Source organism: Ambystoma mexicanum, chromosome 5p, assembly GCF_040938575.1.
Source record: "Ambystoma mexicanum isolate Mex_15411 chromosome 5p, UKY_AmexF1_1, whole genome shotgun sequence".
Lineage (NCBI taxonomy): Eukaryota > Metazoa > Chordata > Amphibia > Caudata > Ambystomatidae > Ambystoma > Ambystoma mexicanum.
Window position 1 is genome coordinate 1,152,966,350 of NC_090930.1, and position 16,736 is coordinate 1,152,983,085.

The 16,736-nt window shown below is 47.2% G+C and overlaps 1 protein-coding gene across 1 annotated transcript in view; it reads left to right on the forward strand.

The window, feature by feature from the left end:
* The window catches only part of GPLD1 (glycosylphosphatidylinositol specific phospholipase D1), a 701,308-nt gene that overhangs the window by 227,651 nt on the left and 456,921 nt on the right, over positions 1 to 16,736 (forward strand). The gene's annotated exons all lie outside the window — the stretch shown is intronic.

Consider the following 16,736-nt stretch of genomic DNA (forward strand, 5'->3'; position numbering starts at 1 on the left):
TTTCATTCTATCTATTCCATCCATTCTATCCACCCCATCCACCACATACACCCCATCCACCCCATCCATTCCATCTAACAATCCACCCCATCCACTCCGTCCACCCATCCACTCCATGCACTGCATCCACCCCATCCACTCCATCCACTCTGTCTATTTCTTCGATTCCATCCATTTCGTCGATTCCATCCATTCCATGTGCCCCATTCATTCCGTCCATTCCATCCACTTCATCCACTCTATCTATTCCATCCACTCAGTCCATTTTATCCATTCCATCCATTTGATCCATTACACCAATTCCATCCATTCCATACATCTCATCCCTTCCATCCATTCTATCCATCTACTCTATCTATTCCATCCACCCTATCCCTTTCATGCATACCATCTATTCCATCCATTACACCAATTCCATCCATTTCTTCCATTTCATCCATTACACCAATTCCATCCATTCCACCCAACTCCTATCCATTCCATCCTTTCCACCCATCTAATCCACTCAATCCGCTCAATCCATTCGATCTACTCCATCCGCTCGATCTACTCCATCCAGTCAATCCACTCCATTCATTCAATCCACTCCATCCATTCGATCTACTCATCCATTTGATCCGCTCTCTCTCTCCATACCTTCCATCCATCCACCCAGAGGCGTTGCTAGGGGGGGGTGGCTTAGGGGGCTATAGCCCTGGATAGAATCTCAGGGGCTACAACCAAAAGGCTAGCTAGCCCTGAATCCCGACAGTCCCAACATTAGCGTAGCCCCAGATCTTTTCCAGACCTAGCAACACCCCTGCATCCTTCCATCTATTCATTCCATCCACTCCAATCATTCTATCTACTCAGTCCACTTCATCCACTCCATCCACTCCATCTACTCCATCCATTCCAACCATTCTATTCCCCCATTTACTCCATCCATTCCATCCACTCTATCCATCTCATCCTTCCATCTACTCCAACCAGTTCATCCACACCATCCATTCCATCTACTCCATCCACTTAATTTAGTCCATCCATTTCACCCACCCCATCCATTCCATCCACTCCACCCATTCCATCCACTGTGCATCCACCTGATCCACTCCACCTATTCCATCCATTTCATTCATTCCATCTATTTTTTCCATTCCATCCATCCGTCCCATCCATCCATTCCATCCACTCAATCCACTCGGTCAACTCCATTCGTTCCATCCATCGAACGAACGAACGAACGAACGAACGAACGAACGAACGAACGAACGAACGAACGAACGAACGAACGAACGAACGAACGATCCCTATCCATATACTCCCTCCATTCCATCCACCCCATCTGTTTCATTCATCTGTTCAATCCATTCCGTCTACTCCATCTGTTTCATCCATCCATTCTATCCACTCCATCTGTTCCATCCATCCATTGATTCTGCTCCATCCTTTCCATCCGCTCCATCCGCTCGGTTTGTTCCATCCGTTTCATCCGTTCTATCCATTCATTCATCCAACTGTTTTATCCAACCGTATCCAGCCATCCATTCCATCCAATTCCACTCACATCATCCAATTCCATTCATTCCATCTATAAATTCAATATACACATATTCCGACCATTCCATCCATTGCATTCGTCAATTCTCTGTACATATCTTCCAGTCATTCCACATGCATCCACGCCATCCATTCCATCCACTCGCTCCACATGCGTCCATCCACTCCATCCGTCATCCATCCCTTCTATCGATCCCCTCCATCCATCCGTCCACTCCATCCACTCATTCACTCCATGCATTCTATCTATCCATTCATCTACTGTTTCACTTGTCTGCACCATTGATCCACTCCATCCACCCATCCACTCCATCCATCAGTTCTATTAATTTTGTCTATTATCTCTAGTTCATCCATTCTAGCCACTCTATATACATACCCTCCATTCATTCCACATGTATCCGTGCCATACATTCAATCCCTTCATTTCACGTGCGTCTATCTGTTCCATTCATTCCATTATCTCCATCCATTCCATCCTTTCACTCCATACGTGTATCCACACCGCCGATTCCATCCACCCATTTCGTCAATCCATTCTCTCCATCATTCCACCTAACTATTCCCTCAATCCATTCCTTTTATCCACTCCATCCATCCATCCTATCCTGTGGGTAGGATCAGAGACAATTGAACACATGGTAGAGAGTCTCATTGTGTATTTATTCATTGGGTTGTTGGGGGTTCAGACATATCTTTAGGGTTGTCATTGGCGTTATGGAAAGAGCCATGTTTTTAGTAATTTGCAGAATGTCATATGGTCTTGGGTGTGTCGGATGTGAGGTGGAAGTGAGTTCCACAGAGTCGGGGACAATGCTGAGAAAGAGGATCCTGCGATCCTGGCGGAGTTGGTTTTTGGGATCACTAGAAGGAGGGCAGAGCTTGATGTTAGGGTGCGGGTTGGAGGTAAGATTTTTAGCTTATCTTGCAGGTAAAGAGGGGCGGTCTTGTGCACTGCATGATGAATGATGCACAGGGTCTTGAAAGTGGCCCTTTGCCCAACTGGGATCCAGTGGAGGATTCTGAGAGCTGGAGAGGTATGGTCTCTTGCAAGTAATAAATAACAAACCCACTACCAAGCAGGGGAACCAGCTGGACTGGGTGTGCATTAAAAACCTACTATCCTCAAGGGTAAAAACAGAGTCGTGCATCTGGTCCGACCATAGCTTGGTCACTCTCGAGATGCAGCTCAACCCTCATACCAAACAACAAGAGAACCTGCATGTGAAAGTGAGGAGCAGAAACTTTAAAAAAAAATAGGGCCTGAACAATTGAAACCATTCCTAAAGCAGATCATGGAGTCATTTACTGCGAACGATAACTGCAAAATCATGTTATGAATTCATGAATTCCATCCATTACCATCCATTTCATCCATTTCATCCACTCCATCCACTCCATCCACTCGGTCTATTCCATCCCTCCACACCATCCATCGATTCCATCCATGCACTCCACCCACTCCACCCATTCCATCAATTTCTTCCATTTCTTTCATTCTATCTATTCCATCCATTCTATCCACCCCATCTACCCATCCACCACATACACCCCATCCACCCCATCCATTCCATCTACCAATCCACTCCGTCCACCCATCCACTCCATGCACTGCATCCACCCCATCCACTCCATCCACTCTGTCTATTTCGTTGATTCCATCCATTTCGTTGATTCCATCCATTCCATGTGCCCCATTCATTCCGTCCATTCCATCCACTTCATCCACTCTATCTATTCCATCCACTCAGTCCATTTTATTCATTCCATCAATTTGATCCATTACACCAATTCCATCCATTCCATACATCTCATCCCTTCCATCCATTCTATCCATCCACTCTATCTATTCCATCCACCCTATCCCTTTCATGCATACCATCTATTCCATCCATTACACCAATTCCATCCATTTCATCCATTTCATCCATTACACTAATTCCATCCATTCCATTCCATCCATTCCACCCAACTCCTATCCATTCCATCCTTTCCACCCATCTAATCCACTCAATCCACTCAATCCATTCGATCTACTCCATCCGCTCGATCTACTCCATCCATTTGATCCACTCCATCCATTTGATCCTCTCCATCCTTCGATCCACTCCATCCAGTAAATCCACTCCATCCATTCAATCCACTCCATCCATTCGATCTACTCATCCATTCGATCCGCTCTCTCTCTCTCCATACCTTCCATCCATCCACCCAGAGGCGTTGCTAGGGGGGGTGGCTTAGGGGGCTATAGCCCTGGATAGAATCTCAGGGGCTACAACCGAAAGGCTAGCTAGCCCTGAATCCCGACAGTCCCAACATTAGCGTAGCCCCAGATCTTTTCCAGACCTAGCAACACCCCTGCATCCTTCCATCTATTCATTCCATCCACTCCAATCATTCTATCTACTCCGTCCACTTCATCCACTCCATCCACTCCATCTACACCATCCATTTCATCCATTTCAACCATTCTACTCCCCCATCTACTCCATCCATTCCATCCACTCTATCCATCTCATCCTTCCATCTACTCCAACCAGTTCATCCACTCCATCCATTCCATCTACTCCATCCACTTAATTGATTCCATCCATTTCACCCACCCCATCCATTCCATCCACTCCACCCATTCCATCCACTGTGCCCACTCCATCCACCTGATCCACTCCACCTATTCCATCCATTTCATTCATTCCATCTATTTTTTCCGTTCCATCCATCCGTCCCATCCATCCATTCCATCCACTCAATCCAGTCGGTCAACTCCATTCGTTCCATCTATCGAACAACGAACGAACGAACGAACGAACGAACGAACGAACGAACGAACGAACGAACGAACGAACGAACAAACGATCCCTATCCATATACTCCCTCCATTCCATCCACCCCATCTGTTTCATTCATCTGTTCAATCCATTCCGTCTACTCCATCTGTTTCATCCATCCATTCTATCCACTCCATCCGTTCCATCCATCCATCGATTCTGCTCCATCCTTTCCATCCGCTCCATCCGCTCGGTTTGTTCCATCCGTTTCATCCGTTCTATCCATTCATCCATCCAACTGTTTTATCCAACCGTATCCAGCCATCCATTCCATCCAATTCCACTCATATCATCCAATTTCATTCATTCCATCTATAAATTCAATATACACATATTCCGACCATTCCATCCATTGCATTCGTCAATTCTCTGTACATATCTTCCAGTCATTCCACATGCATCCACGCCATCCATTCCATCCACTCGCTTCACATGCGTCCATCCACTCCATCTGTCATCCATCTCTTCTATCGATCCCCTCCATCCATCCGTCCACTGCATCCACTCATTCACTCCATGCATTCTATCTATCCATTCATCCACTGTTCCACTTGTCTGCACCATTGATCCACTCCATCCACCCATCCACTCCATCCATCAGTTCTATTAATTTTGTCTATTATCTCTAGTTCATCCATTCTATCCACTCTATATACATACCCTCCATTCATTCAACATGTATCCGTGCCATACATTCAATCCCTTCATTTCACGTGCGTCTATCTGTTCCATTCATTCCATCATCTCCATCCACTCCATCCTTTCACTCCATACGTGTATCCACACCGCCGATTCCATCCACCCATTTCGTCAATCCATTCCCTCCATCATTCCACCCATCTATTCCCTCAATCCATTCCTTTTATCCACTCCATCCATCCATCCTATCCTGTGGGTAGGATCAGAGGCAATTGAACACATGGTAGAGAGTCTCATTGTGTATTTATTCATTGGGTTGTTGGGGGTTCAGACATATCTTTAGGGTTGTCATTGGCGTTATGGAAAGAGCCATGTTTTTAGTAATTTGCAGAATGTCATATGGTCTTGGGTGTGTCGGATGTGAGGTGGAAGTGAGTTCCACAGAGTCGGGGACAACGCTGAGAAAGAGGATCCTCCGATCCTGGCGGAGTTGGTTTTTGGGATCACTAGAAGGAGGGCAGAGCTTGATGTTAGGGTGCGGGTTGGAGGTAAGATTTTTAGCTTATCTTGCAGGTAAAGAGGGGCGGTCTTGTGCACTGCATGATGAATGATGCACAGGGTCTTGAAAGTGGCCCTTTGTCCAACTGAGATCCAGTGGAGGATTCTGAGAGCTGGAGAGGTATGGTCTCTTGCAAGTAATAAATAACAAACCCACTACCAAGCAGGGGAATCAGCTGGACTGGGTGTGCATTAAAAACCTACTATCCTCAAGGGTAAAAACAGAGTCGTGCATCTGGTCCGACCATAGCTTGGTCACTCTCGATATGCAGCTCAACCCTCATACCAAACAACAAGAGAATCTGCATGTGAAAGTGAGGAGCAGAAACTTAAAAAAAAAATAGGGCCTGAACAATTGAAACCATTCCTAAAGCAGATCATGGAGTCATTTACTGCTAACGATAACTGCGAAATCATGTTATCAAAATATACCCATCTCATACAGGAGATGGTGGAAAAGAATGCCCCTTTAAAAAGTAGGTCAGTCGAAGCGGCTCCTAACTCGACCAGCAAATTATTTGAGATTTTTAAGGGCATCGAAAAACCCAAGCTGCTTTCACCACCACATATTCCCACCAAGGAAGACTGTGAAAGGGTGCAGGAAGCTTTTGCTGCTAAAATCTTAAAAGCCAAAAATAATATCATATCAGCAAAGACAGTTGCTAGTATAGAAACCCCCTTGGTAGAAACTCCTACACAGGAAAACAAAGAGAAATGTACTTTCTCAACGGTCTCAGAAGAGGAATTACTCTTGGTAATGTCCAAAATGAAGCCTACATCATGTGCGGAAAACATTCTACCTACAAAGATCATCCTGGAGCATAAAGAACTGTTTGTGTCCATACTGACCAGGATAGTTAATTCATCCTTCAGTGAGGGATCAGTTCCCAAAGCTATCAAGGAGGTTGCCATAACTCCATTGGTTAAAAAGGCGGGCTTAGACCCTAAAGAACCTAGCAATTTACGTCCTATCACCAATTCCAACTTCATCCTGAAGATCTTGGACAGAATTGCAACTAACCAACTGCAAAAACATGTGGAATCCCAGGAGATACTACATGAGCAACAACCGGGCTCTCGGGCAGCCCACAAGACTGAGTCAGCCATGCTCGACTTACAGACCCACATGTTGGAACTGATTGACAAAGGCAAATCCGGGATACTTATGCTGCTCGACCTTAACGCAGCTTTTGACCTGGTTGACCATCAGCTACTTCAATCAGCATTTGACAAAATAACCGGCTGTACCACCACAGCGATGGAATGGCTAACCTCTTTTCTAAAGGACAATAAAGCAAGAATCCACTGGGGTGAACAATTCTCAGAGGGGCAGCTCCGATTATGTTTGGAGTTCCACGGGGAGCCAGTTTATCCCTGTTTCTTTTCAATCTATACCTGAGAAGTCTCTGTGACCTGCTGGAAAACATCGATCGGCGTGTTTTTTACAAATTGCGCCGATTACACTCAGCTTATTTTTGAATTGAGTGGAGACCATGGCACCGACAGTGCCAAAAACAGCAGAGGTCTACAATGTTATTGACATCTGGATGCAAAAACATTGGATGTGCCTAAACAACACGAAGACAGAACTCATGATCTTCGGTTCTCACCAGGCAAGATCCAAACTTGGAGCTGAGTACAAAGCCTTCTCTATTAAAGAAGCCATCAAGCCAGAAGCCATAATGCCCCAAGTAAAAACGCTGGGGATGATGGTAGAAAGGTATGTCGGCTCTGAAGCACAGGTCAACTACCTGCACTAAAATAACGTGTATTACCTGTGTCTATTAAGAGCGATAAGACTTCATAAATGAAGAAAACACTGCAACTATTGCGAGAGCAATCATAATGTCATACGTGGACTACGGAAACGCCTTGCTGTTGGGAGCCATGAAGAGAGAGCTCCAAAGATGCCAAGTAATGCAAAATGACGAGTCCGCTGTGTAAAGAGAATTAAAAACAGAGAACATATATCAGCAGGTAGAAATGAGCTTCATTGGCTCAGAATAGAAGACAGAGTCAATTTTAAGGCTATGACTATAGTCCATAGATGCCTCTTTGGAGAAGCACCAAGTTACTTTAAAAAGCAATTTTCATTGTATGTTCCCCGGGGATGCTTGAGATGAGCAGATACAGGTCTTCTGAATATACCCAACGCTAAATTGGTGTCTGGACAGGGTAGATCCTTCCCGGTCCAGGCCGCAATATATTGGAATAAATTACCAGCTGCCGTGAGACAAGAGGGTAATTATCTTTGTTTCAGGAAAGCACTGAAAACCTTCTTATTCCACTAAACTTTCAAATCCCAAAGTATCACTTGCAGCATTTCGAGGTCAGCGAGATTCTTGAGGTGCCAACTGTAAATTATGCATTACCGGTCTGCCGTGCCCTGATGCCCGCGGGCTTTCGTCGTGTTACAAACACATAGACATAGACATAGACGCAGGGCTAGTAGCATTTTAGAAGCAGCGTTTTGCGCTCTTTGGTGTTTTTTAAGGTGGTATGCAGGGACTCCTAGGTAAAGGGAGTTGGCATAGTTCAGTCTCGACATTACAATGGACATAACAGCGGCAAGTCTGTTCGGGAAGGATAGGTAGGGAAAAATGTGACTGAGAATTTTGAGATTAAAGTGGCAAGATTGAGATACGTTGTTGATTTGTTGGGAGAGGGTTAGGCCAGAGTCCATGGTGCAACCAAGGTTTTTTACTGTGACGGAGGTGGTGGGTGGTTGGCCCATGGAAGGGGGCCAAGGGAGTGGACAAGGGAGAAGCTCAGTGTTGCTGCACACCATGATTTCGGTTTTAGTGGGGTTTAGGAGGAGGTGGTTTGTAGTCATCCAACGGTCGATATCTAGGAGGCAGGCTGCGAGGTCGGGCTGAGAGTTGGAGTCTGAGTTGTGGAGTTTAAGGATGATTTTTGTATCGTCGGCGTAGTTGTAGCACAGGATATTGTGCAGGCAGATGATTCCAGGGAGGGTGGACATATAGAGGTTGAATAGGAGAGCTGATAGACATGTGCCTTGCGGTACTCCAGTATTAACTGGGCGAGCAGCCGAGACAAAAGGGGAGAGGAGAGTTATTTGTTTCCTGTTGTTGAGGAAGGAGGCGATCCATTTGAGAGCGGTTCCACGGATTCCTAGGGAGTGGAGTTGGTCAAGGAGCATTGAATGGTTAATTGTGTCGAAGGCTGCAGACCGGTCGAGGAGAATTAGTGCAGCGAATCCTGCAGAATCTGCAGTGATATTAAGATCGTCTGAGATTGTGGCCTGAGTGGTTTTGGTTCCATGTCGTAGTCTGAAGCCTAATTGGGCGGGGTCCAGGAGGTTGTTGGATTCGACAAAGGTGTTTAGTTGGGAGTATGCAGTTCGGTCGATGAGTTTTGCAAGGAATCTGGTGTTCGAGATGGGGCAGTAACCTTTGGGGTCAAGGGATGGTTTTTTAAGAAGAGGCTTGACATGTGCAATTTTGAAGGCATCGGGATAGATTCCAGAGCTGAGGGAGTCATTTAGGATGGTTCTTGCATGCTCTCCTGTACAGGTGGACGAGAATATTTATTTGAGGACTGAGGCAGGGCAAGGGTCTAGGGGGGAACCAGAGGGTTTGCGAGCAGATATAAGGTCAAGAAATTCTTCCCTGGAGATTGGTTTGAAGGAGTCAAAGGTGAGTAAGGTGGTGGTTGTGGCGTAGGCGGGGGGCGGTTGTTTTAATGGACAGTATTTGGGGCGGGGAGGGGAAGGACAGTTTGTTGTTAAGGAAAGTCGTTATGTCGAGAGCAGTGGTGTAGAAAGAGAGGGAGAGAGAGTCGCAGAGCGATTGTGAAGGGGTAGATTGGGCAGAGGTACAAGTGGGTTTGACGAATTCAGATATGATTCTGTGGAGTTTTTTGCTGTAGTTTCCACAGTTGAGAATCCCATTGTTGTAGTGGGCTTTTTTGTCTTTCCGTATTTCTGCTTTGTAGTTGCGATGGTGGAAGGCGAAGGTGGATCTACTGAGACTGTTTTTTTCTGCTCACCATTTGCGTTCCAAGGATTTATTTAGTTTTTTGGAATTCCTCAGTTCAGGAGTAAACCATTTAGGAAATGGTCCAAGGCGTGAGGAAGAAGGGCGTGAGGGTGTGAGCGGAATTAGTGAGTCATTGAGCCATGAGTCGAAGGAGTCGATGGTTAAGGTTCCATTAGGGGGATATTGTAGGGGGTGTGAGGAGCAGGGCTTCGGCTAGGTCAGGAAGGATCTTTAGTTTGTTCCAGCATTTGCGATGAAGGGGGCCAGGGGTAGGGTGGTGGGGGCAGGGGTAGGGAAGAGGATGGAGAAAGGGACAACAAAATGGTCGGTCCAGATGAGTGGTAAGGGAGGGGGCTAGATGTATCAAGTCATGGGAGCTGAAGATAGCATCTAGTGTGTGCCCTTTGGAATGAGTTGGACCGTTCATGTGAAGGGAGAGGTTGAGTGCATCAATACTTTCGACCAGTGAATGGGTCATGGGGTTGGAGGGGATGTCTAACCAGATATTGAAATCTCCTAGGAGAGTCAGGGAGGGATAATTTACTTGAATGGTAGCTGCAGAGTCACAGAGGTTGGTTGTGAAATGTCTGTCATAACCAGGGGGTCTGGAAATGATTAGGAAGCTGTCGGAGAAGGTCGGAGGTAGTGAAAGTTTAACAAGAAGGGAGTCCTATGATGGAATGCATGTCTGAGAGTCGACGAGTGATATGGAGAAGTGAGATTTGAAAAGGACTGCCACGACGCCTCCTCTTGAGGGTCTGTTGAGTGGGATGAGGGAGTAGCCGGTGGGGGGAAGGCCTCATGTGCAACACGGGCAAAGTTGTCCGCGAATAAGGTTTCAGTGATAAAGACTAGGTCAGGTTTGTCAGAGGAGAGGAGGTCGAAAATACTGTGTCTGTTTTTCACTACAGAGCAGCTATTAAAAAGGATACACTTGACTTTAGAGTGGGTTATGGTCATGGAGGTTGTTGGGGTGTGAGTAAGAGGTGCATGGGGAAGAGAGCAATGGGGTGCTCAAGGTCAGTGAGGCAGGGGCATGATGGGTGGTGGGGAGGATGGGTGTTTGTGGGTTGCGGGTGATGAGGGGAGGAGGCAAGTCTGTGATGGTTGGGAAGAGTAGGCGGGCGGAGGAGGATATATGCGGTTAGTGGGTAGAGGTTAGGGGATGCAGGTGAGTGGACGAATGGTCATTGGGAGAGAGAACATTTGGGGGAGAGTCTCAGGTGAGTTTCGAAGGATTGGGGGGGTCCGGTGTGCAAGGCGAGAATTCAGGAGCGAGGGGGTGGAAGCAGGGCGAGGGCAGGGGTGAGTGTAGCTGGGGTGGGGAGGGAGAGATTGGGAGGTTGGGTAGAAGTGGTGAGGAGTAAACAGTCATGGAGGTGGACTAGGGTTGTTTTCTACTTTTCAAGGATTTCTGTACAGTAGGGATGTGAGAGAGGGTGTGGGGGTCGGAGGGTGAAGGAGATGCAGCTACTGTTCTTGCGAGGGCGAGACACATTGCTTTTAGAGAGGGGAAGGGATGTGGTGAGGGGGGTTATTGGCAGGTGTCGAGGAGAGGTTAACCTGGAGTGGGTTGTGGGCGGGGCTGCACATTTCTGTGATGGGGTATGGGATAGTGATTCTGAGGTATGGGGGTAAGGAGGGGAGGGGTGATTGCTGTTCTGTGGGAGGTAAGGTTTGAAGAGGGTGGGGGTTTGAGGTGCTTGGAGCACCAGCAGGCTCCTCTGGCTTGGGAGTTTGATAGGGGATGCAGTGTCATGGCGATGGGTGTTAGAGAGTGCTCAATAGCAGTCAGAGGGAGGGTGGGGAGTGATAAGTTTGGGTGGGAAGGGAGGGGGGAATGGGGTTCAGGAGAGGGAGGTGTTTGGCGCGCCAGAGTGTGGCACTGATTTTGGAGTTTGAGAGGGGGCGAGGTGTCGTGTCATGGTGTATTGGGAATTCTTAGAAGCGGTCAGAAGGAGGGTAAGGAGCGAAGAGTTTGGGTGGGGTGGGGAGGGGGAGTGGGCTTCTGAGGAGGGAGGCGGTTGGGTTGCCAGTGTGTGGCTCTGATTTTAGAATTGGATGTGGGCTGGTGGTAAGAGATTGGGCAGGTGGCGTTATGCTGAAGTGAGGTGGAGGGGGGATTTCTACGGGTGTGCTCAGGGAGGGAATGGTGGGGGGCTCGAGAAGGTGGGAGCTAGTGTGCGGGTGGTGGGCCGTGGGGAGTGAGTGAAGACGGGAGGGAGATAGCGTGGGGTTCTAGGAGTCTGGACAGGTGTGAGAGGCAGATATTTACAAGACAGGGTCACCATCTAGATGTGGTGCAGTCTTACTAGGTAGAATGCAACACAATAAACTTTCAGTGTGCTATCTAGATTTGAGAAGCGGGTGGAGTGCAACACAATATCTCTTATGCACAATACCTAGATGTGACACAGTATTAGGAGGTAGACTACAACGCAGTAAACTTTCAGCACACTATCTAGATGTGGCAGAGTTTTAGGATGTAGAGTACAACACAGTAATCTATCGGCGCACTATCTAGATGTGATACAGTGTTTGGCAGTAGAATGCAACTCTGTAAACGTTCAGCACACTGTCTAGATGTGGCAGAGTCTTTTGGTGCAGAGAACAATACAGTAAGCTTTTAGCGCACTGTCTAGATGTGATAGTCTTAGGAGGCAGAGTACAACACAGTAAACTTTCATCTAAATGTGACAGTCACAATCTAGATTAGGGATATGCTAAGGGGGTGGAATGCAACACAATATCACTTGAGCACAGTATCTAGATGTGACACAGTCTTAAGAGGGAGGATTCAACACAGTAAACTTTTCAGTGCAGACTCAATATCGCTTGAGCACACATCTATAAGTGACACAGTCTTGAGAGGCGGAATTCAACACAGTAAGCTTTCAGTGCAAAACGAATATTGCTTGAGCACAAATCTAGAAGTGATGCAGTCTTGAGAGGCAGAATTCAACACAGTAAACTTTCAGTGCAAAACCAATATCGCTCGAGCACAAATCTAGAAGTGACACAGTCATGAGATGCAAAATTCAACACAGTAAATTTTCAGTGCAAAACCAATATCGCTTGAGCACAAATCTAGAAGTGACACAGTCATGAGAGGCAAAATTCAACACAGTAAACTTTCAGTGCAAAATCAATATTGCTTGAGCACAAATCTAGAAGTGACACAGTCTTGAGAGGCAGAATTCAACACAGTAAACTTTCATTGCAAACTCAATATCGCTTGAGCACAAATCTAGAAGTGACACAGTCTTGAGAGGCAAAATTCAGCACAGTAAACTTTCAGTGCACAAACTAGATTAGGGATATGCTAAGGGGGTGGAATGCAACACAATCACGTGAGCACAATATCTAGATGTGACACAGTCTTAAGAGGGAGGATTCAACAGAGTGCACTTTCATTGTACTCTAGACTAAGGGGTGGAATGCAGTAGATATCACTTGAGCACGATATCTAGATGTGGCACAGTCTTGAGAGGCAGAATTCAACACAGTAAACATTTCAGTGCAAACTCAATATCGCTTGAGCACAATATCTATATGTGACACAGTCTTGAGAGGCAGAATTCAACACAGTAAACTTTCAGTACAAACTCAGTATCGCTTGAGCACAAATCTAGAAGTGACTCAGGGCCTCATTACGACCTCGGAGGTAGCCATGCCGCTATTGGCGGCATGGCTGCCACCGCAATCGCGTTCGGGTTCCCAGAATGGGGAATTACCGGGCCATTCCGAGTTTGGAGGGCACGGTAATTCCTCCCTCCAGGAACCTGGGCCCGGACCTTCCCCATTCCCATTTCAGCCCCCATAGGGCTGAATAGGAATGGGAGAGGGAGCAAACAACGGGCCGATTACGAGTGGCCCATTGTTTGCTGCCTCTTCCCCCCGCGGGACCCGGTAACGATGCCCGGTTTTACCAGGTGTCCTTACTGGGTCCTGCGAGGGGACCTCGTAATGTGGCAGAATGGGTTTAACGGGTCCGCCTCCTTTTGCAGAGCCCGTTAACCCGTTCTGCCAGGCTCGTAATGAGGCCCACAGTCTTGAGAGGCAGAATTCAACACAGCAAACTTTCAGTGCAAACTAAATATCGCTTGAGCACAAATCTAGAAGTGACACAGTCATGAGAGGCAGAATTCAACACAGTAAACTTTCAGTGCAAACTCAATATCGCTTGAGCACAAATCTAGAAGTGACACAGTCTTGAGAGGCAGAATTCAACACAGTAAACTTTCAATGCAAACTCAATATCGCTTGAGCACAAATCTAGAAGTGACACAGTCTTGAGGGGCAGAATTCAGCACAGTAAAGTTTCAGTGCACAAACTAGATTAGGGATATGCTGAGGGGGTGGATTGCAACACAATGGGCCTCATTCCGAGTAGGGCGGTAAGGGTTAACGGTCACGGGTAACGAGACCGGTCCCTTTAAACCCTTACTGCCCTACTACGAGTTCCCTTTGCGGGTCCTTTGTTAACGCCTGCTTTTAGCAGGCCTTTAAGGACGGGACCCGCAAAGGGACTCCGGGGTCAATAACGGTACCGTAATTTACGGTACCGTTATTACCGCCTTCCCATTTGAGCCCTATGGGGCTCAAATGGGAATGGGGAATGGCCCTGGTGAATGGGGAATTACCGGTCCCTCCAACCTCAGAATGGACTGGTAATTACTCCATTCACCAGGCCGGAGTTTGGACGAGTTCGGAGGCAGCCATGCCGCAAATAGCGGCGTGGTTACCTCCGAACTCGGAATGAGACCCAATCACTTGAGCACAATATCTAGATGTGACAGTCTTAAGAGGGAGGATTCAACAAAGTAAACTTTCAGTGTACTCTAGGCTAAGGGGTGGAATGCAGCAGATATCACTTGAGCACGATATCTAGATGTGATGCAGTCTTAAGAGGCAGAATTCAACACAGTAAACTTTTCAGTGCAAACTCAATATCGCTTGAGCACAATATCTATATGTGACACAGTCTTGAGAGGCAGAATTCAACACCGTAAACTTTCAGTGCAAACTCAATATCGCTTGAGCACAAATCTAGAAGTGACACAGTCTTGAGAGGCAGAATTCAAAACAGTAAACTTTCAGTGCAAACTCAATATCGCTTGAGCACAATATCTATATGTGTCTTGAGAGGTAGAATTCAATAGAATTCAGCACAGTAAACTTTCAGGGCACAAACTAGATTATGGATATGCTAAGGGGGTGGAATCAACACAATATCACTAGAGCACAATATCTAGATGTGACACAGTCTTGAGAGGCACAGTTCAACAAGGTAAACTTTGGTAGGTAGTGATTTTGAAGGTGTTCTTTCTAGGTGTGGGGCGGTTGTAGGGTTTAGGATTTGGGTGTGAGTATCTATTAGCACAGTATGGTCTCAAACACTCGGCAGGGAATTAGGTAGGCTAACATTTCAGTAGATTGCGTTTCTGTGAGGTGAGGGTTAGACTTGCCTTGAAGGTTGACTGCAGGTTTATGGCTGGCTGCTGGCTTCCCCTGCTGACACCTGCAGACACTTCCTGGAGCCGCCCCTGTTGGAGCCGCCCTTTGCCTAAGGCCCTTAGCTGCAGGGCTGCATGGGCAGAGGGCTGACTGGAAGGTCAGTTATGGCTTGGGCAGAACGGGTCAAAGGTCTGATCAGGGCGGGGGGGCTGGTCAGGAGGCGGGAGGGTTGGGAAGCAGGAAGAGGGTGTGGGAGGAGAGAGCTGGCAAAGGGGGAGATTTGGGGGCCTGAGGGCCGCTTTCTAACTCAGATTGCGCAAATGTAGGCACAAAAGGAGCAAGGCTCCAAACAAACACTCACCTCGCTTCTACCGCACCAGAGAGCCCAAGCCTAGTACACATTCCTGTTGCCGATGCCCTAAATATCTTGGGACAGTAGAAAAAGCGTGATCCTAAGCCTGACCACTATGGGTTGAGTGGAGCAGGTGGGCAGAGAGAGGCCTGCGACTCCACAAGAAGAAACCAGCACTCACTGAAATAACAGAGGTGGGTCCAAGATATCATGCAGCTCCCCAATGTGGCATTTGATTGCTCATGGCTGTACCTTCCCCTGGCCCTGAGACTGGGAGCTCTGGACCTGTGTAGGGAAAGTCTCCTATGCTTAAAGGGTGAGGAAGACTATGTAGGGCATTGGTTCAGTGAGAAAGGGCAACAGGGTGCCCCCTCCGATTCCCTAGGTTGGGTGATTTGATGGGCCTGGTGTTGTGGAGATTCAGCTGCTTTCTGTCTGATGGAAAGTTCAGGAATGGAGTTTAGTGAATAGTGGTCTCTGGAGAGGTCCAGCCCACTAAATTCTCATGCGAAGCAAAAAGCGGCCAAGTACTGAATGTATGATGCACCCAGTTAGGACAGCAGGTTTAGGTGCAACCCTGTTGAAGAAGTGTGCTCCGACCTGGGAACAGGGATGAGGGGAGCGCAAGGAAAGGGGATCATCACCCATTGGATGGCAAATATTTTCTGCCTGTGACAGAGGATGTGATGAGGTGGCTGGGAGTTGAGGTGGTCCACCTGAAGGATCACAATGGAGCATACCGAGCCATTCCAAATGGGGGGTGACGCACACCAGGCCTTACTACTGTAAGGGCTTAAATCCTGCAGTATACCCCCGTGGACTTGGATGCCCTAGGTGGGTGACAGTGATACAATAAAAACTTTCCGAGGATGATTGAGGAGGAATTACTAGGTGTTGGGATCCCCTTTATTAGCTGTAAAAAAAACACAAGCTTCTCTAGTGAGGCACGAAGTAATGTAATTTAGATCCAGAGCTCAGCACCTGAGGTGGCCGTGGTAGTGGTTGCCAGCATAACACAGATGGTAACTCCAGACGGTTATGGTGCACAAACAGCCCATGGTTCCTTTGGAACGAGTAGGACAGTGGTCAAGACAGAGAAATGTACACTGTTTAAACTGAGCCTGCGCCTGGAGTATAGCTCAGGGGCAACGTGTTTGTCCTGGAAGCAAGACAATGCAGAGCAACACTGGTTCGAATCCGGGTCCCGTGTTTAGAGACTAATCTCTGGTATTAAGTGCATTATAAAAGATGAATTAATATAGCCTTCTCCAGTGTGAATGATGGTTCTACAGAAGTGAAACTAAGATGTAACCCGGGCAAGGGTGACAGAATCGCTCTTGTGACTGACGGAGTTCTACATCCTTC